Here is a 22,727-nt window from a genome sequence, read left to right on the forward strand (position 1 = left end):
CTGGAGATATATATATATATATATATATATATATCACTGTACATATCACGGAGCCATACCTGCATGGGCTGGAGATATATATATATAACACTGTACATAACACGGAGCCATACCTGCATGGGCTGGAGATATATATAACACTGTACATAGCCTGAGCCATACCTGCATGGGCTGGAGATATATATATATATATATATATATATATATAACACTGTACATATCACGGAGCCATACCTGCATGGGCTGGAGATATATATATATAACACTGTACATAACACGGAGCCATACCTGCATGGGCTGGAGATATATATAACACTGTACATAGCCTGAGCCATACCTGCATGGGCTGGAGATTATATATATATAACACTGTACATAACACGGAGCCATACCTGCATGGGCTGGAGATATATATATATAACACTGTACATAACACGGAGCCATACCTGCATGGGCTGGAGATATATATAACACTGTACATAGCCTGAGCCATACCTGCATGGGCTGGAGATATATATATAACACGGAGCCATACCTGCATGGGCTGGAGATATATATATATAACACGGAGCCATACCTGCATGGGCTGGAGATATATATATAACACGGAGCCATACCTGCATGGGCTGGAGATATCTATATATAACACGGAGCCATACCTGCATGGGCTGGAGATATATATATATATAACACGGAGCCATACCTGCATGGGCTGGAGATATATATAACACTGTACATAGCACGGAGCCATACCTGCATGGGCTGGAGATTATATATATATAACACTGTACATAACACGGAGCCATACCTGCATGGGCTGGAGATTATATATATATATAACACTGTACATATCACGGAGCCATACCTGTATGGGCTGGAGATATATATATAACACTGTGCATAACACGGAGGCATACCTGCATGGGCTGGAGATATATATATATATATATATATATATATATATATATATATAACACTGTACATAACACATATCATTTATTACATGCAAGCATGAAAATCATCGTTGGCTCGTTCGCTAATTGTTCGGGTTAATTGCGGATCGTTCAGTCGCTTTCATTCACCGTACAAAGAACTGAACAATCCTGTAAAAAAAACGATTTATCTGTTTGTTTAAACGGAACATCCGAGCAAACTGTGATATCGTTTATTCGTTCGCTCGAGCAAATAATTTCTGACTCCGTCTAAAAGCCCCCTAAGTGGGGCCGGAGAAGGAGCTCTATAGCTAAGAGGGGGCACTACTTTGTAGGCTGCAGAGGGCGTACTGTTTCTATGGGCAGGTTACCGAGAGGGGCATTGTGGGGAGTGGCAGGAAGGGGAGAGTGTGCTGAGATGGGTCGTGGCTGGAGGAAGTCTTCATGCTGGTCTGGGCCCAGAGAAGAAAAATAAAAATGGACGTCACCAATCAGAGATGTCACTTGAGGTAACTGCACTGCAAACACTATGACTGCAGAGTTGATATCTGACTATTATTTAGGCTAATGGCACATGTTCATATTGTTGGGAGGTGCCCTGCCCTTGTAATTCCGCAGACCAAAAACAGCCCCCCTTTGAGGCTGGATGTTTTTTTTTCATATAGACCTTATAAAACTCATAGCCTATTCCTGTTTATTTAACGGAACGAGATATATTACATACATCGTATTTTCCTTGTGATGTGAGTTGCGCCCCAGCTCCTTTGGCGCAAATCACAGTTACGTCCTTCTGCCACTAAGCTTAGCGATATACTAGTGCGAGAAGGATCACACGGGGCAGATCTTCAGCATGGAAAGTCTGCAGTGTTTCAGTGGGTAAAGAAATGTGTGGCTGCTGTTGCAGATTTGTTGCAGATTTTGCTGCATCTGGATACGTTATGCGCGGGAGATCTGCTCTCCAAATCCGCAGCTACTATTGCAGATTTGCTGCAGATTTAGTCTGAATTTCGGCCGTTGAAGTCTATGGTAGAAAACTGGACATTTTCTGCACCAAATACGCTGCTAAAATTGACAAGCTGTGGATTTAAATTCCTCACTGCAGGCCAGTTTTCGCATTGATTTAGGATGGATTTTTTTTCCGGAGCCTATTGATAACATTATGAAAATCTCATTCCCAATGCTGTAAGCCTGGGTCACTAGCTCCAGTAACTGGGGTCAGCACTTGACTTGTCCATTTTTATTCTGGCGCTTACATTAGTCAAGTAAGTGGATCTAGTGAACGGAGCCCAGAGAAAAAAATACAATCCCTCCTCCTACTGCTACTCCACTCACCTCTACACTGTCCAGTCTGCCTACACAGGGAGTATGCAAGGTGAGTTCCCAGTAGAGTGGGAGAAGAGTGGGTAAGTGGGTGAGCAACTAAGCTGTCTGCTCGACCATCCCCAGTGTAGCATAGTATGCTAGGCTGAAAAAAGACAAATGTCCATCCAGTTCAGCCTGGTACCCCCCCCCCCCCCCCTCCCTTGTTGATCCAGAGTAAGGCAAAAAAAAACCAGTAGGCAGAAGCCAATTTACTCACATTCTGGGGGGACTGCCGGGGAATGACTGGTTTCTAGCCATATATTATTTGTAATCCCAAGTAGAGCTGTCTGACGTAGACCGGGCATTGGGAGCGCCCGGCTGTGGGGCCGTATTCCGGGTTCTTAGTAGTCCTGGATTTATAGATTTGCAGCTGTTACTGTGTTGCAATGCAGTTAACGTCCCAACTATTTTTAGTGCTACATATATATTTTATATGATGTACCATACATATTTATTATGCTTCAATGTGTTTGATTTAACCTACTTCAGTGCTTGGCAGCGGGAAACACAGGGGAATGAGTGAAGGCTGGGAGAAAAGTAACATTTTGTTGTTATGTTGATGTTCACCAACTAAACTTTTCACAGATAATGTTTAAACGGTTGTAGTCTCTGTTCACACTACGCTCGGTGCGCGCCTGCAGCATGTGCGGCGGGAGATACGCCAAAGGCATTTGCTGGATAGGTCCACGGAAACCCAAAGGTTGTCCTCTTGGCATCTGCCGGGCATGTTTTTGTGCTGTATAGGACAGTGCACCCAGCCAAAAATAGCATATCTATCCATGTATAATCTTGGGGGCTTGACATTTGGGAGGTATACACCGAGAAATGTCCTGGGTGCGTAAGTTGAACATAGCCTTACCTTCTTTTATATTCATGTTGACCCATTGTTGGTCTTTTTAGAATTATTATAAATTATTCGGAATCTGGACGGCCTCCATTAGCGGTCGTCACCCATTATTTCTCTGCATGATTTTTAGAAATGTTCACTGATCACCTGTAACATTAAGGGCTTATTCACACAAGCGTATATCAGCCGGCCGATATATGCTACCATGTGATGCACGGGCTCGGTGTATATGCTGTCAGGCGGGGAACACAGCTTAGCTTTGGTAAGCTGTCTTCCCCTTCCCTCTCTGGCTCACCTCCTCTCTCCTCCCCTCTGGCTATTTGCAAGGGGAGTGGGTGGGATGGGGGTGGAGCTAAGCTCCCACCCCTTGTTTAGCAATAGAATGGGGTGGAGCTTAGCTCCACCTCCTTCCCGCCCCGTCCCATTGCAAACAGCCGGAGGGGAGGAAAGAAGGGGGAGGGAGTTTAGCAGTCACACCGATAAACTCCCTCCCACCTCCCTTCTTCGGGCTTTGTCATTGGCTCCCATACGAGTCTACGGCAGCAGCCGTAGTCCGGCCAGGAAGATAGTTCCAGGACTATCTTTCCTGCCCAGCATAAAAGCGTGGATAGACCCATGGCCTATCTACAATGTCATTTGTGGACAGGCTGCGGGTCGAACAGCTTCCATTGACTTCAACAAAAGCCGTCCATGCGGAGTCCGCACAAAAATAGAACATGCTGCGATTTTAGATCTGCTCGCAGAAATCACCATCTGTGCACTAAGAGAATGTTCTGTTTTTTCCATGGGTGCGGAATACCGCGTATTGTCCGTGTGGATGACTATCGCGGATTCTGCAATTGAAATTCGGTCATGTACAGTTGGCCTGAGCTTAATTTGCCTACTTAATTTTATGGCATTTGAAGGAGTTACATTTTAATTGTGTAGGGAACAGCGATCACACCCTCTCGATATGAAGGCAGAATACATTTTTCATAAGTGACGGACGTTCCTTTTCCTGTATATGTAAGTCAGCAGACATGTGTGCCACATTCAGTTATTACTTTTTATACACAGTTACTTTAATAGCGGTGCTTTAGAATAGTGAAGAGACACCACATGTGTCCAATAAAGCTCTAGTAGGATTGCAGATACGCACATCCCTCACATGGCGTGATAAAAATCACATGAGCCGGGACAGCTAGTAGACTTGTTCCACCGGCTCCACGGAAGTCAGGGACTTAATTAGGATTTCAATCTTGTTTCTTCCTGACTTTTAATATCAATCATGAATTAAAATTAGTTCAAAGGATGAACTTCTTCTCACAGAAGTGACTCTGACATGGCAATTTTTCTGCATATATTTTACAATATACTCACGTCTGTGGAAGTATTTCTGCTTTATATCGGTAATTTGTCGCTTGCCTGTAGTCTTCTATATCACATTAGGGGTACTGCAGTGTTGTTAATGACCATTTTGAAGTAGTGTACTGTACTTATTAAATAATCCACCCCAATTTTTTTTTTTTTTTTTTTTTTAAGATTCGGTATGGAGTCTTTAAAAATTTTTTTTTTAATTGGTCCCATTTAGAGATGAGCAAGTATACTCGTTTCGAGTAATTACTCGATCGAGCACCGCGATTTTCGAGTACTTCAGTACTCGGGTGAAAAGATTCGGGGGGAGGCGTGGCAGCGCGGGGGGTAACAGCGGAGAACAGGGGGGAGCCCTCTCTCTCTCCCTCTCCCCCCCACTCCCCGCTGCAACCCCCCACTCACTCACGGCGCCCCCCGAATCTTTTTGCCCGAGTACGGAAGTACTCGAAAATCGCGGTGCTCGGGCGAAAAAGGGGCGTGGCCGAGTACGCTCACTCATCTCTAGTCCCATTCAGTTATAGTATTATTTTCGGGTGGTAAGTGAATCTTTAAATAAAAACTATAGATAGAACCTAATAGTGTAACAAAATGGAGCATCACAAGAATGATAGATATAAAACACATATCAAAACAATAGAAAACATGGATACAAATCTCTCAGAATTTCTATTAGATGACAGGGGCAAAAGGTGATGGTAACTGGAGGATGAGGATGAAGGTGTGGATAATGAAATTAACTAGAGACAGGATCAGATAGTGTGAAACAGAAATAACAACCAAAGAAATGCCTTTCCCTAATGCTAGCTCTTTCTACGTCTTTCTCTAATTTTCCTGACAGTGACCCTAACACCAAATACCGCTGTCCCCAAGTAAAATGGCAACTGTTCCAACAACATGTTAGAAGGCAGTGCAGGATATGCTAATTGGTCCTTCCTCAGCTGACACCCTGTTTTTTTTTGTCACTTGAGGAAGTACGTTCTGACTATTAAGGTGAAGAGTCCCTCTAGACCAGGGGTCCCCAACTCCAGTCCTCAGGGACCACCAACAGGTCATGTTTCCAGGATATCCTATGGCAAGAACACCTGTGGTAATGTCTGAGGCACTCACAATAATTCCATCACCTGTGTAAACCACTGAGGAAATCCTGAAAACATGACTTGTTGGGGGTCTCTGAGGACTGGAGTTGGGGAACACTGCTCTAGACGAACCGATTATTGTTTGACTGAGCAACTGACGTCATCATTAGCTTGTTCGCTCATGCAGACTGTTTAGACAGGCAAATACATCGTTGGCTCGTTCAAACGAGAAATCCTTCAGAATCATTCATTCCTTCAAATTCGCTGAGAGAAGGACAGAATGGGCGCTCTTTTATCTGAACGATCAGTGAATGAGCCAACAATGATTTTTATGCCTGTATAAAATGAATGGCGAGCAAAAAGTAAACAATTATATTCATTCGTCGTTCAGTCATTGGCAATATGCTAAGTGAACGATAATCATCCAGTCTATCGCTTGTTTGAATGATTTTTTTGAACGATAATTGCTCCATCAAAAAGCACCTTAAAGGGGTTTTGTCATAAAAAAATTAAAAAAAAATTTCTATACTTACCTATTCTTCCCCCTTGAGTCTCCTTACCACATCTTCTCCTGGCTGACCTTCTGCAGTGCCCCCGGGTCACCTCACCGCACGTTAGCCGACTTGTTATGAAGGCTGCATTCCTCACATTCTTCTTCCGGGCCGGTCAGTGAAGGTCACGTTGTTCACTGGCTAGGAAGGAATGCTAATCTATTTCAGAGACAGCTCGCATGAGCAGTCTGGTAGGTATATCAGCACTCCCCCTGCTGGCCTATGAACTGTGACGTAACGTACATTGCCGACAGGAAGGAGACTGCCAGTGAATCATAGAATGGTAGAGTTGGAAGGGACCTCCAGGGTCATCGGGTCCAACCCCCTGCTCAGTGCAGGATTCACTAAGTCATCCCAGACAGATATTTGTCCAGCCTTTGTTTGAACATTTCCATTGAAGGAGAACTTACCACCTCCCGTGGTAACCTGTTCCACTCATTGATCATCCTCTCTGTCAGAAAGTTTTTTCTTAATATCTAATTTGTGTCTCCTCCCTTTCATATGTAACCTCACAGGAAACAGAGGAATCAGACAACTGGAGGTGAGCTGACACCCACCCACCCCGGACTGCAGGAGACAGAAGAAGATCGGTGAGGTGAAGATCTGGTAAGTAGACTGACGGGAAAGGAATAGGTAATTATAGATTTTTTTTTAATGACAGAACCCTTTTAAGGCTCTGTTAAAATCCTCCCTTTAGTTTATGTTCGGTGCACGCTCCAATTGGCTCACACTGAATGTAAACGTTATCACCTATTTACTCAATGTACAAACAAGAATAGGACACGCTATGAGTTTTTCAAAAAAATGGTAGTGTGCATAGACTCATGGGCTATAATGGGACCCAAACTGCGCTAGTGTGCCAGAGGTCTTACTATAAAATAGCAGCCTGAGTATTGAGTTAAAAGCTACATGATGCATGTTACCAACAAAAAAGCATTTATTAGGCTTAATTCAGATGGGCGTATTATAGCTCTGTATGTGGCCCTTAGATTTAGTGCCAAGAAAAGAAATGGAGCCCGAGTAAGCCCAGTTGACACAAACTGGGAAGCTATTTAGCAACATCATTAAAAGGTCAATTCTAATAAATAACTAGCCATATATAACCTTTGTACCTCTGCTCTGCTGCTAACCATGATTCATTTTCACTATCCGTACAATGCAGTATGCTAGATTTCATAATGTGTGTCTTTACTATGAGTTAGATGTAGACCAGCAAAGAACCGAGACTGCAGGTTTTGGAGTCTTCATTGTATAAGTGGTTTCTAACACTCAGCTGTTGCATCACTCACATAATCACTGCAGCCTGTATGGGTAGTGCAGCGATTACAACTGCAGCTGGAGCCCAGGTATACCTAAAAGACACTTGGCTGGTGGGGAGGCGGGCACTGCCTGACCAGAGAGCTGAATAGACACTATGAAAGAGAGCTGCATACTACCAAACACAATCCGCAGCAGTCCTTTCTCCCCACACATGTGTAGGGCCACCTTGAATGCTCAACACTAAGGCTGGGTTCACACAGGGTGGAATTTCAATGTGGAAATTCCACACGGCATTTCCACCCGCGGCTCCTAATCCTGGGATTAGCCAGCAAAGTGGCCGAGATTTTGCAAAAATCTTGTCCACACGCTGCGGCCAAGCCGCACGAAAACTAACATGCGGCGCGGAATTCAATTCAGCAGCATGTCAATTCTTTTCTCGTTTCCGCAGCGGCCTCTCTCCTCTCTATGGGGAGAGAAAACCACAGCAGAATGCCAACGGCGAAACCGCTCCAAAACCCGCAGGTTTTGAAGCTGCGCTTTTCCCTCTGAATTCTCGCGTTTTATTGGTGCGGACATTCTGCAGGAGTTCCGCTGGGATTCCGTCCCATGTGACCCCAGCCTCACACTGCTCCTCTGCTCTATCATGCTCCCGAACTCATTTTAAACAGACTTATCTCCAATCTTCCCCTCCTTCCCATACAGTTTCTTAGGTCTAAGCACTGCTGACAAATGGAAGGGATGGCTCAGTTTCACTATGAGATCCACCCTTTCTTTCCAAATTGAAATCGGAGCTCAACAGAACTTTTTCCTCTGATGAAGAAGGGAAAATATTTTAAGTCCACCGTATCTGACAGATGCCAGGAATGAATCTATACAATTTTGGTATCCGTGTTCGACGACACTTCATAAGATATTTCCTACCATTTCAGATTCTTGTTGGCATTCTCCCTCTGATACTGACATATAGAGGTATTTGGTGGAACATCTCAACCCTATGACCTTGTTATGGTGCCTGATAAGCATCAGAGTGGGGGCTGCACTGCATGGAAGTGGCTTCAATACAGAAGTGAGTGTGTGACAGGCAATCAGGCGAGGGTTGCAGACATGACAAAATGTGTTTTTGCTGAAGTGGCCCTTTAACATAAGATTTTTTTAAGCAATTAGTCATTTTATGATAGAAGTAGGCAGCACTGAGAAGTTAACTGTTGTTTTTAGACTAGTTGGCTGCTTTCACACCCGCTTTAGGGCTCAGCAGCCTTATTCAGATAACTTTCTACAAACTATATAAGTTTGTTTATCTTTCAGGAGCTAGTTAGCCTCCCTACACTGTAATTAAAATCTGGAATATCTCGGTGTACGGCACGGAGAGCAGCCAGCTAGTGTTGGCTGGCATCCTTCTCGCAATCTCCCCTGTTATTACTCACTAATTCTGCCTGCCAGTTTCCTCCCCTGGTCTGGGACTACAGTGTTGCAATTACAAATTGGCAAGTGAAGGACACAAAGAAAACTCTTCTTCTGTCGAGTTTTGTCATTAACAGCAAAGCAATCTACTTCTCATTATTAGTGGAAGTTCAAAGCACTTCTATTCCAGTTCTCATTTTTTTTAAATTATACATGAAATAATTAGCAGTAAGCTTCATTAATTTTACACTGCTTCCCACAAATAGAAAAGAAACGGCGTATAGAGAGTTGTAAATCAGTTTTAACACCTACTTTACTCGGGAGAATGGGAAGAAAGGAAAGCTCTGATCATCATAAACAAATCATTCTAAAGCTATGAAATGCATTATTTCACTTATCAAGCATCACGCAGCAGGAGGATTTCCATTTTTTATGGCACCAACTTTGCATTAAAGGGAGCCTGTCAGCAGTATAGAGGAGGACACAGGGGTTTTACTTGCTTATATTATGTTTTGAGCAAGTATAAAATTGTATCCCCCTCACATCCACTATTTTCAGTGGGGAAGATGGTCATTCTTTGGGCTGTGGATACCATAATTGTTCAAATCTTCAGAGCAACTGGGAATTGGAAAGTAGCCCAGGAGTGTGAATGAACACCCTGAAGCTTATTGTGTATACAGAGTGGGCTCAATTAGGGGTTTGATAATGGCTAACGGAGAAAGAAAAGAATATAGCTTACTTTTAAAGAGGTTCTCATGTAGAAACACCATAAGTATGTATAAGGGAGTGGTTGAGTTAAACTGCCTGTAACCATGAACCGCACCCACTTAGTATATATATGAAATGGGCATTATGGATAAATACTAGATGGCAAGTGTTTACGTGTGGTTAGGCAGAGTTATTTAATGCTGTGTTATGCACGGTTTGTCATTGTATGCTATAACCGCTTGTCCTTGCAGGTGCTTTTTCATAAGAGTTTATTGTCAATCATGTTAGGCCAGTGTAACAGTCTGGAGCGAGTTCGGAACCTCGTGTTGTAACACAGCAAACAGATAGTGTGGTCAAGGAAAGCCAAGGGTTGGTAACGGGTAGGTATCTGTTGCAGTACAAGGGAGCAGGCAGGTAGTGTAGTCAGGAATTAGCCAGAGGTCGGTAATTGGTAGCAGCAATCGTGTAGGGAGGAGCTGGTGGTAGTAGAGCTTGACTATAGGCAAAGAGTACAATCATCTCGCAAGGATGGGAGGTGCTAGGCAAGGTTTATATGGGGTGTGCAATCAAGGACCAGGGTGGAGCCAATCAGGAAAACAAGAGCAGGAACATGGGTAAGATTTCGCTGGGGAGCTGTCCAGGGCACTGAATAGCTCAGTAGATAGAGCTGCTGCCTGGAACATGGGAGCTCCTAGGTTCGAGCCCAGACAGCCGGTTTCACATCTGCTTCAGAAACACTGCCTGGAAGGTTCCGTCACAGATCTGGCGCAAAATACCAGCAGAAAAAGCGCAGTTCTTTATCTTCCGTCCAAAAGCCGGGTGGAAAGTGGATGGACTTGCAAGCTGAGGCGCTCACATCCCAAGGTACCACTGTAGCTATAATGTCTCCTGTAGTAATAAATAGCCATACTATCCCTTGTAGTAGCCATAATGTCCCCTTTATTAATAGCCATAATGTCCCCCATAATAAAGTCACTCACCTTCCCCCATGGTGCCTTCTGTCCACCGCCTGGCCGCTTCTGGCTGACATCCTGTGGAACGACACAGATGACGCAATAACATCATTACGACGCCTGTGTAGCATAGAAGACGAAGGGCGGCAGTCCAGCGAGCCCAGCATGGCTTCTGGTGCCGGGGTTGACACTTTTAATTGTAATGATCTTAAAAATTCTAAAGATGCAGATACTTAACCCTTTCCAATCCTGATTTTCCTAGGGGGCTTACTCTTTTTCTGCCATTATACAATGGAGCTATATGCTGGCTAAAGCCAGTACTGCATGAGGTGACACATTGGATAGGCTCCAACAGCAGAGAGGCTGGCAATATACAGGAAGAGAACCTTAACGGCTGTCTTCCAACATCAGAGCTGTACAGCCTTAAATCATAATGTCTTCAGACGTCACACAGTGGATTGGAAAGGGTTAACATTCTGCCGTAAAATATCAGCATGCCACATCGATAGCCCACTGAAGGCAGCGGCTCTTCTAAACTGCTGCCGTACTGCAGTAAGGAAGGCGCATCGCCTGTGCCAGAGAGCTCAACTTGCCTCATAAACAGGGTTCCCCTGCTACTGTGCATAGGTCAAACTAAGGGAAATAGGGAATATTTGTATTGTACATCACACAAGGATTAATTATCTTTTATTCCCTTGATAAGACTGTAAGACAATTCCCAAGTCATGAGCTCCATACAGAGGATAACTGCAGGACAGACAAGGCCAAAGCACAAAATTAGAGGACAGAAGTATCATTGTGCATGCTGGACTTGAGAAAGAAGCTGGAGTCAGGCCCGTCATCACAGGACGGTGTACAGGAACTAGCCAAGAAATACACAGAGCTGCAGGGAGCAGCACTAGGAAGGGCAGGGCAGGCTAACGTAAATAGCCTCCTCGCTTCTATAGTGACCGCAATAAAGGAAGAAGAAGAAATGAATTGGGACTGGTTGAAAAATCGGAGGCACATGACCCGAGGGATGTGCATGTGTGTGCGGATAGTAAACACATGACCAACGAGGTTATATAAAGTAGCTCAGCGCTGTTATTTCAGGTTTGTGTTTGCTTACTTATCTGTTAATATAAAACCTGCCTACCACTATAAAGATTCAGAGGACAGTGCAGCCCTGCCACCTGCCTGTAAACATACACAAGTAAGGCTGGCTGTCCACGGGCGAGTTGCCATTGCGAGATCCTCGGTGATAAATCGCCCGCGGACCGCGCATGACACGCTTTCCATAGGAGAAAGCCTGACGTCCATAAGCAGAGAATCATAGCAATTCTCCGCTCGTGGGATTCAAATCACGTCATGCCGTGATTCCCCGCAGTGAGCCTATCTATTAGATAGGCTCATCACGGAGACCTGTCAGTGCTCCCCCCTCACCTCCCACGGCGGAATATCGCTAGCGATATTCCACCTCAGCCGTGGACAGGGGGCCTATGGGTGGTTTCACACCCGATGTCATTGAATGGCTGTGATTGGTTAACCCAGTGCCGGCTTTCATTGGCTGAAGCGGTGCTGAGTTAACCAATCATAGCATTAGCTTGCTGCAGGCGGGGCATTCAAGCCCCCACCTCCAGAAAGCAATGCTCTGTTAGCATGGAGGAGGGAGCAACAGCCTGCAGCAGCACTGCAGATCATCGTGGAATGCCGACGGTAGGTGAGTATTGAATTATTTTTTTAACTTGTAGTTAGTTTCCCTGTTGAAATGCATTGGAACGAATTAATGGCATTTCAATACATTTCAATTGGGATAAGTGCTTAATAAGTAATTGTTTTATTTGATTAGTATATGAATCATTATATATATATATATATATATATATATATACTGTATATATAATATTTTTTTCTTTGCTGTCAGTGAAGTAAAGCTGTTTTTTGGGGTGGTGGCGGGGCTATTTGCCTCAGGCAGCAGAGCGACTAGGGGCACTCCTGCACAGTAGATTCTTGTATATTCTATCCTAGTAGTTAGTAAATTAGAAAAATATTTGCTTGCTATTAGATAACTGACTATATAACAATATGCTGTATAGTTAGGACCTATTGTTGAGGATCACCTACAAGCTGCAAAATACTTGGTGGCCAAAGACGTGATGATTACCACTAACAATCCAAACTGTTTCACAATTGATAACAATACATGTATTGTACTCCACATGCCAGGTGATACAATACTGGTGTTGTTCTGCACTTATGAAAACACCTTTGCATGAAGATTCTTACTAGAAACCTAGCGGCTTAGGGTACGTTCCCACGTAACAGGTACCGGCTTGTGGCTCCGCGGCTGCCAATAGCTGCACGCACAATCTTCTGACCCAATCGGCAAAATCACGCTTCTATTGGCAACTGCAAGCCAGGAATCGCAGCCGCAAGCCGGTGCCTGTTACATGGGATCGCTGCCTTTAAGATGAGACTGACATCATCCATTACCAGCAAGTAACAGAAGCTGTCGGTGTGTTCTCACACAGCGGGATCGCTGCAGAATTTGAGGTTTGGATTAAGAAAGTAAAACAATGAGTGAATTCCTTGGTGAAAATCTGCATCACAATCCACAGGGTTTTGGTATGGATTTACTGCGCAATGTATGGTCATACCCTGAAGCTAAGTGCACACTGACCACGACTGTGAGTAGCGCTTGAGAGATTCAGACGCAGCTCGCATCAGACAGTTCGTGTGCTGTCCAACATATATGGACACAACACATTAACATGCATTGACTTGTCCTATTTCTTGTCCATGAAATGAAGAGAAATAGGAGATATGTCCTCGGTTTGTGTGAAAAAATGTCAATGTGTACAGCCTCAGCCTCATAGGCTTTAATGGGACTGTTGTGTAATTCCATGTGGCCCCAAAATACGCTGAGTGTTTGATGCCTTATGCCCCTTATACACCAGCCAATTCTCGTTTGAACAAGCGAGTGACGTCCCACTAACTCGTTCACTTCTCGTTGAGGGTTTCACATTTCTATGCAAAACCTGTGCACGCTAAACACAAAGGATAGAACCCATTGGTTTCAATGGGATCGTTCTCACAAACGTGTTTTGCGCAGGCACTTCACAGGCACGGAAAAAAGTTGGACCTATCGTTCTGCGTTTTGTGCAGCAAAAGTCCCATAGAAGTCTATGGGAGATGCGAAAATACACAAGGGGAAAAAGAACATATCTGGAGCTCATTAGGCTTAAATTGCGATTAAATCCACGGAAAGGGTGTGTCACGCATGTGTGTGAACTGGCCCTGTGCGTGCAAAAGTACAGTACTATGCACAAACACAAATGCGTAAATATAACTCTGAAGCCTTGTTTATGCATAAATACGTCACGCTGGGGCGAAGCCGACCAAACACTGAGCGAGGAATGTATAAACGCAAAGGTAAGTGAATGAGCCAACTATGACTTTTATGCTGGCTGAGACTGAACGACACACGAAGGGTGGGAGATTCTCCTTGGTCATTGGCTTGTGTGTAAACCAATTGATGATTGTTCCTTCTCTCATTTGAACGATTTTTTGAGCGATAATCATTCCATCTAAACACATTACTCAGATTTGTGAGCTCTCTCAGTGTTCAGCTTGTGTAGTACTAGGTCTTAATTAGGTTTTAATCACATGTCATTTAGGCCGGTTTCAGATGAGTATATATTCCATAATACAGATCCCTACTGCAAGGCCGGCTTCACATGGGTGTAAGCTTATTTACACACGCATTTGCGCAAGGGCATCGTGTTTTCCCGTTTCTTGCGAGCACATTCCCTGCGTATTTGTGTACGTAAAAAAAACACACTAGTATGCTCCCATTGATTTCAATGGACAACTAAATTTAATTAGTTTAATATGTGGTATTTTTGTGCGCAATCCCCACAAAAATAAAATATGCTTTCCACAAACAAAATGTGCGCACAAAATATACTCATATGAATGAACCCATTGAAATCAATGGGTTCTATTCACTGCGTGTTGCATGCGCAAATTTTTTCATCAGCATTTGCCTCCGCATTTACTGTCATTTAAAAAAAAAACAAAAAAAAACGGCTGTGAAAAATACGGTGATGTGAATAGATACATAGATGTACATTAGCTCCATAGTACGGTCCACAAAACAGAAACCAACTGCGGAGCTAAAATATGCTAGTCTGAAAGCGACCTTAGGGTGCATTTAGACAACCGTATATCGGCTGGGTTTTCACGCCGGCCAATATACGGCGTCTCTCTCTGCAGGGGGAGGAGGATGGAAGAGCCAGGAGCAGTGCTCTGAGCTCCCACCCCCTCTCTGCCGCCTCTCTACCCCCTTGCACTATTTTCAATGAGGAGAGGCGGGATGGGGGTGTGGCTAATTCCCGAGACTTAGCCCCGCCCCGCCTCCTCTCATTGCAAATAGTGCAGAGGGGCAGAGAGGAGGCGGGAGCTCAGAGCACTGCTCCCGGCTCTTCCAGCCTCCTCCCCCTGCAGAGAGAGACGCCGTATATCGGCCGGCGTGAATACCTGGCCGATATAGGGTCGTCTGAATGCGCCCTTAGGGCGGCTTTATGTAGACGTTTTTGTGTGTGCAAAATTTGCATATGCAATACACAGAGAAGAGAACCTATTGATATCAATGGGTTCATTCTCATTTCCATTTTTTGAGCAAACAAAAAATTTTAAACCAGCTCTATTTTGTGTAAATTTGCACCTAAAAGGCCCCATAGAAGTCTATGGGGGTGCGAAAATGCGCACACGAAATACAGGATTTGTAAAATACAGCGCAAAACTGTAGGGGAAAAGAACACATCTGGACTTCATTCGGCTAAATAGCCTTTAATTCAGAGTCGGGGTTTGCCCCGTGCCCATGTGAAAATGCCCAACGTGTGCTAAAAAGTACAGTAAAATGCACAGATACGCACGCAAAAGTGCCTTGTTCATGGTGCACATACATTGTGCTGAGGCGCGAGTAAAGACACATGCCCCCCTGTGAAGCTGCCCTTAAACTGGATTCACACAGTGTTTTCTGGTATTTTACACTGCATTTGCAACATTGTTATGTGCAGAAGGGTTGTGGTCAGATGTTACTCTACATTCTATAGCAACTATTGAAAAGACTACATACACTTTTTTGCTTTTGACATTTTTTGCACTTGGGTGTTTGTTTTTCAAACACTCTAGATACTGTTTCTTTTTCTGGTGTTTTTCACACAGGCTTCTCTATAGAATTTTTAAAAGGCTTACATTTTTTTTACAAATGTAGTTAAAATGTAAAAAAAAGTAACCAAAAATACTTGTAAAACCACCATTAAAATGCATGAAGTGTGTGCTGTTTTTTTCTTTACAAGCCTTTAAATGAATTTGAACAGTCTATGTGAAGAAGCCCCCAAACATTCTTCTGTTTACCACAATATATAAATAAATACTGAATCCTAATGTTGCACTGTTTAGTAGTGTTATTGCTGTGGCTACATAGGAATGTTCACACGTGGACGTTTTGCTACAGAAATCATTGAAAACTCAGTCCAAACATCTGAGTAGGTTTGTTTGTGTAACACGGACTTTACAACCCCCATATCTAGAGTACAGAACAGCTGCAGAAACATCTAATCTGTCGTGTGGGAACATATCCTTTGGCTTCTATTTCTTAAGACACAGTTGCTAATTAAAGCATAATGGGAAACAATATCTTTTCCTGTTTTTCTAAGTGGGAGGCTTATTAGACATGTTCAAATAGCTTTAATACAAACAAGTGAGGGAAAAAATAGCAGAAAAACGTTATTAAAAACAGTAAATTCATGACGTATAGGTCTAGTTCCACGCTCAGCACTGTAAGCTTCCATGCCCATTTGTCATGCAGTTCTAAAAAAAAAATGTATGGCCTATGTAAAATCATAATTATGGTATAAAGTTCTCAGCATACATGCTGTTCATACAATTAGCTATAAAGCTGTGCTCCAGCCTACATCATAAATGCCTTCAGTCATAGTTATAAATGAGTAGTTGTAGTGGGTTGGGGCTGCGGTGACGCTTCCTTCTAGTCATCACAGCAATTGTCCAGACGTTTTCAAAAGAGACTATTTCCATATAGATTCTAGAATGCCGCTCAACACGTCCTTCAGAAGCATAGCAAGCATGCTCCTACTATTTATTCTTAATGGGATTTTCTCATTTCCTCACTCCTTGCTAGCATGTACATAAAAAACAATAATCTTACAGCCATTCATCCTCTATAGACAAACACAGATACTATTGTACAAAGGAGATCAGTCATTTTTAATGTCATCATAAGATGTAACCATTCCAACAATTTGCACAAGGAAAGACTAGAAAGACTGAAAGGGAGGAGACACAGATTAGGGATTAGAAAAAAACTTTCTGACAGTGAGGGTGATCAATGAGTGGAACAGGTTGCCACAGGAGGTGGTGAGTTCTCCTTCAATGGAAGTCTTTAAAAAGAGGCTGGAAAAATATCTATCTGCAAGTAAGGGAGATGAAATAAAACCTCTACAGTGCCACCTATAGGAAGGCAGCATTCCTTCAAGCCAAAGTCAGACTTTTTAAACAAGCCTTGTAAAAATTACTGGAAATTAAAAGCAAAGCCAGACTCCATGTACATACAGCTGTATGTACATGGAGTCTGGCTTTGCTTTTAACTCCCAGTCATTGTTACAAGGCTTGTTTAAAAAGTCTGACTTTGGCTTGAAGGAATGCTGCCTTCCAATAGGTGGCACTGTAGAGGTTTTATTCCATCTCCCTTATTTGCATATTACCCAGAGGAGCGTGCATTGCCATTTGAGTCTCCTCACTCACTGTCTAGGTGCTCTCCCTAAGGAGAAAAGATAAATATCTATCTGTGAAGATTTAGTGAATCCTGCATTAAGCAGGGGGTTGGACCTGATGACCCTAGAGGTCCCTTCCGACTCTATGATTCTATTCCGTTCAACTAATTTCTGCCCTGCTAGCACTGCTCCAGGCAACCATAAAGCCCCCCATACACATTAGAGAAAAGTTTGTAGTTTTCTGCAGGACTTGCCAACTCTCTGATGTGTATTGGTTCTTCTGACCCACTCCCAACAGATTATGTTAGCGGAATGTTAAATTTCAACACCTGATCATTTTGTTTTCCCTGGAGATAAGCCACAGTCAAAGCTGTCTGGCAACTACTTTATTCACTCACCCCATTGAAAACACATGCACGCTCGGCCGAGCATGCATGTGTGTGAAGAAGTCGGGAAGAATAACTGTCAGCTATTGAATGTGTATGGATACCTTAAGTCCTGCAATTGTGAAGTAGAAAGACCTAGGAGCAACAACAACTCATCCATAAAGTTGACAGAATAAGACCTCTGAGTGCTGAAGTGCCCCACCAAGCTCATGTTCTTGTAGCTTAATGGATATGAATTCCCACAGCTACATTTCAGAATCTATTTGAAAACCTTCCAAGAAAAGCAAACTGTAGGTTGGTAAAGTAGTGGTGACTGACTCATTATTAATGTTTCAGCATACCATACTTTAATGGCCATGGGAAAAGTTATATCTAACACCATTGCATTTTAATTTTGACTGGACATTTCCTTCACAACCCAGGGTGCACTAGAGGATACTTCAACTATAATTTATGGGGGAAAAGTTGCAAATAATCTTTTACCGTAAGGCCGCTGCACACAGGCAGATTTGCATTGCGGAATCTGCAGCAGGGCGTCCACCTCCGGATTCCGCAGCAAATACCACCCATAGCATGCTATGGCAATACACGATTTCATGTCCATGAGCAGAAATCGAATGCGATTTTTCCGCTCGTGGAGAAAAATCGCAGTATGCCGCGATTTTGTGCAGGCTCCGCATGGACGGCTTCCATCATTGCGGAAAGGTAGCGGGATCCTAGTCATCGCCTAGCGATGGCACGGACTATTCTGTACTGTGCGGGCACGCCGGCCATCAACTCCACAGAACAGAATAGAAGACACTGGACAGGTACGCGGGGGCCACTGGCCAGGCACAGGGTTGAATTCCATTGCGGACAGTGTGCAGGCGGCCTATGTAGCAATTTGTGCGCTAAGTAAAAGTTAAGTTGTTGCATTTGAACTGTGTTTCTGTCAGGGAAATTCTGTGTACAGCACCAATCAGGCCCACCCCAATGCCCCGCTGCCGGCGGTAAAGAAGAGACACCACACACGGAGGTCTGGTATAGTTCCTCACACGGGGACATAACTGCGCACTTCATTACAGATTACATGGGATCTTATACCCTTTGGTCTCATCACTAGGAATGGGTGATGGTCTCATTGGCTCAAATTCACCGCATAACCATATATGTTAAGTCCGGATTTCCGGCTGAGGCACTGATAGTCATATACGTAGTTAAACAGTCGTTATCTTGATACGGCGCCTCTGGGAAAACAGCCAAGCACGCGGCCTTCGCGTCCGGCTCTGTATCATCTCTGAATTTTTGGACACATCTCTCTCAGCCTTGCAAACTTTTGGAATATCTGATGTAAGGCGACATATAAGTTTTTCTCATTTTAACTTTGAATAGAACTTGCATACAGGTATAAAAGCATAAAAAACATATGGCAATATATACATATACCCTCACATTTCTACCCGTCAATGTTCCATACTGTCAAAGTTCCTGCGAGGTATCCTGCTCTGAGCTTTAACCTGAACATTGCTCCCCTATTAAGGACCTTCCAACACAAACTCAAAACCTGGAGTGCGTTGCCGCTATCTGTGGAAATTTTTCAATTAGACCAATTTTGGACAAGTAAGATATATTTGCCACTGGTTATCGGGTTCTTCTTTTCTGAACTCTGAACACCATCTAATGGTTTGTCTGTCTGAAAGATCGCTGTGGGTAGTTTTGGGAAGACCGGAGTTACTGGCCAGACAGATGCTACCTATCCACAAGTTGGTGGTTAGAGTGTGGCAGGTATGTAAAGCACTGACTAAGTACTCAGACACCCCCTTAGACACCTCTATTATCACTGAGGGCTAATAGAGTGCTCCTGCACCTTGTGAATTTACCACATAAGCACTTGGAAAATAACCACGTTAGAACACCTATATATCAATGGAATACTAGCCTCCTTTGAACAGTTACAGCAACTCTACCAGGTCCTGAGAATTGGCTTCTATAGATACCTGCAGCTCCGGCATGCCCTCATGGCACAATTTCCAGAACCCAGACAACCCTTTTCCCTAGACCCATTGAGAGTGTAATGCTCACCCAAGGCGCTAAGGCCTGATATCGATTTTATAAACCCATTTGCTGCATATCAAAATCTCCTACATGCCAATTAAGGTGATGGATGGATGGATGGAAAGAGTTCATTCCCTCCCTTACCGGGGAAGAGTGGGAAACGGCAATGGCCTCATATACGATGGTGTCACCAGCTGCAAATAATAAGCTAACGCAGTTGTATATACTCAATCAGTGCTGACACCAACTAGACTTTATAAAATGAACAGAGTACCCACCGACCAGTGTCATTGGTGCTGGGTGCAAAATGTAGTCATTTAATATGGAGCTGCCCTGACGTCTATACGTACTGGAGGGAGGTCACAGAATTTCTAATCCAGTTAAAGGAAATGCCAGTCTCACTCGACCCGGGCATCTGCCTGTTGGAAATTTTGGATGAGGAACGCTGGCAATTTACTGACATTTACAGATATTTCTTATGAGGGTGCTGTTCCTGGCTCGCAAGGTGATAGCTCTGAGGTAGATGGACAGACGCCCCACAACGCTCTCAAATTGGCAGAACATTGTTAACTCCACCCTGCCATATGAAAGGATAGTCTATAAAGATCGAATGTGTCCGGGAAAGTTCAGCAGGGTATGAGGAAGGTGGTGCGGCACAGCAGACCCAACTTCCGGCCAGGATCTGCTTCAAGGTCTATTGAATAGGGCTGCTCCTTGATATGCCCAGTGAAATGGGTGCCGATTGTCAGACCCTACTGCTATAGGAATCTAATGTACTAGTGTACTGCATTTATATATCAAGTGTACTTATATAATGTGCCTATGTAATCTCCCCCTAATTTAAAGTATTTATGGTGTATGTAAAAGGTCTTATTCATTTGTATACTGTACTTCATAATTATACTTGCTTAGAAAATCGTCTAATTTATACTGGCAGCAATAGAAGAGACTGTACAGAAGGGACAATTGTCTTTATATGTACCCTTAAGTCAAAAGAATGCAGATTGCACTCACTGCTAATGCGAATAAAGTGAAACCTCTCCAAAAGACCACCTCTTTGAGAAGACCACCCCATATCCAGGCCAGATTTCCTATGACAGGTTTTCAGGTCCACCATAGATCATGATATAATAAGAAAGCCAGCTCCCCTACGTACCCCCCGATCTCAGTAGCCGAGCACGGATAGCTCCTTGTTCTGAACACCAAAATGCAAAAGATCCAAAATGCAGTTCATGGCACTGAACAAATGGATCTCCTTTATTAACCCCTTATAGACACAGGACGTACAGTTGCTCCCTACAATGCTAATCGGGGCTGTTAACCCTGTAAATGCTGTTGTCAGTTCTGCCAGCAGCATTTAAATCCCCAGATCATTTTTGCCGAGTTCCGCATGAGGAAAAGCCAAAAATGAAAAAAAAAAACAAAAACGCAATTTTAAGGGGTAACGAAAGCTCCATTAAAAGTGCATCAATATTCACATGGATGCAACAATAATTCCAATGTGCTTCAAACACTAATGAGACATGACTAAGAATGCCTGAGTGTGTTCGAAACGCGTTGCAATTGCTTCATCCATGTGTACATTACTATATTTTTAATGGATCTTTTTAAGTAAAGGAAATTAGTTTGTTCAACCTCGTGAGCTGGATTTTGCATCTGATAATGATATGAAGATCCTGGGGATTTGACAGTTAACAATCATATTTTTTAGGGATGGGCAGGGCTGGGGAAGCATATTAATGGCCGGTAAAAAGTAATTGCCAGCTGCGAGTTGACCTGGCAGCAACCTGGCAATCATTTTACTCACTTAGTCATTAGCTCCTGTCCGGCGGCCCCCGCTGCTATTACACTGGTCAACAAATTTTTACAAAAGTCATTGTTACTGAAAAAAAATGAGTCATTTCTTATGAATTTTTATGTGCTCAACACGAATACGATGGTCAAAATGCTAAATTGGGTCTATTTTTTTTGTAATCTGCAGTAATTGTTTATATCCCGAAAGGCATATGGTTAATACTTGTAAAAAATCAAGTCATAGACTTTGTCTTAGATTTCTTCTCCTGTCTCTTGTCCAGCTGCTCGGGAGCATCTCTGTGCAGTGTCCAGCAGTAGTCAGCCAGCATGGTAGTGTCCAGCAGTAGTCAGCCAGTATGATAGTGTCCAGCAGTAGTCAGCCAGTATGGTAGTGTCCAGCAGTAGTCAGCCTGCATGGTAGTGTCCAGCAGTAGTCAGCCAGTATGGTAGTGTCCAGCAGTAGTCAGCCTGCATGGTAGTGTCCAGCAGTAGTCAGACAGTATGATAGTGTCCAGCAGTAGTCAGCTAGCATAGTAGTGTCCAGCAGTAGTCAGCCTGCATGGTAGTGTCCAGCAGTAGTCAGACAGTATGATAGTGTCCAGCAGTAGTCAGCTAGCATAGTAGTGTCCAGCAGTAGTCAGCCAGCATGGTAGTGTCCAGCAGTAGTCAGCCAACATGGTAGTGTCCAGCAGTAGTCAGCCAGCATAGTAGTGTCCAGCAGTAGTCAGCCAGCATAGTAGTGTCCAGCAGTAGTCAGCCAACATGGTAGTGTCCAGCAGTAGTCAGCCAGCATGGTAGTGTCCAGCAGTAGTCAGCCAGTATGATAGTGTCCAGCAGTAGTCAGCCAGTAGGGTAGTGTCCAGCAGTAGTCAACCAGCATGGTAGTGTCCAGCAGTAGTCAGCCAGTATGATAGTGTCCAGCAGTAGTCAGCTAGCATAGTAGTGTCCAGCAGTAGTCAGCCAGTATGGTAGTGTCCAGCAGTAGTCAGCCAGCATAGTAGTGTCCAGCAGTAGTCAGCCAGTATGGTAGTGTCCAGCAGTAGTCAGCCAACATGGTAGTGTCCAGCAGTAGTCAACCAGCATGGTAGTGTCCAGCAGTAGTCAGCCAGCATAGTAGTGTCCAGCAGTAGTCAGCCAGTATGATAGTGTCCAGCAGTAGTCAGCCAACATGGTAGTGTCAAGCAGTAGTCAACCAGCATGGTAGTGTCCAGCAGTAGTCAGCCAGCATGGTAGTGTCCAGCAGTAGTCAGCCAGCATAGTAGTGTCCAGCAGTAGTCAGCCAGCATGGTAGTAT

General features: G+C 43.8%; 1 long non-coding RNA gene across 1 annotated transcript in view; it reads left to right on the forward strand.

Annotated features, from left to right (window-relative positions):
• Window positions 1-1,372: 1,372 nt before the first annotated feature.
• The window catches only part of LOC136627055 (uncharacterized), a 36,011-nt gene continuing 14,656 nt past the window's right edge, over window positions 1,373-22,727 (forward strand). Inside the window, exons 1-2 of the long non-coding RNA XR_010792742.1 lie at window positions 1,373-1,441; window positions 6,637-6,727. This is a non-coding gene — a long non-coding RNA (uncharacterized lncRNA). The remainder of the gene's footprint in view (window positions 1,442-6,636; window positions 6,728-22,727) is intronic.

This window comes from Eleutherodactylus coqui, chromosome 5 (assembly GCF_035609145.1).
Source record: "Eleutherodactylus coqui strain aEleCoq1 chromosome 5, aEleCoq1.hap1, whole genome shotgun sequence".
Classification (NCBI taxonomy): Eukaryota; Metazoa; Chordata; class Amphibia; order Anura; family Eleutherodactylidae; genus Eleutherodactylus; species Eleutherodactylus coqui.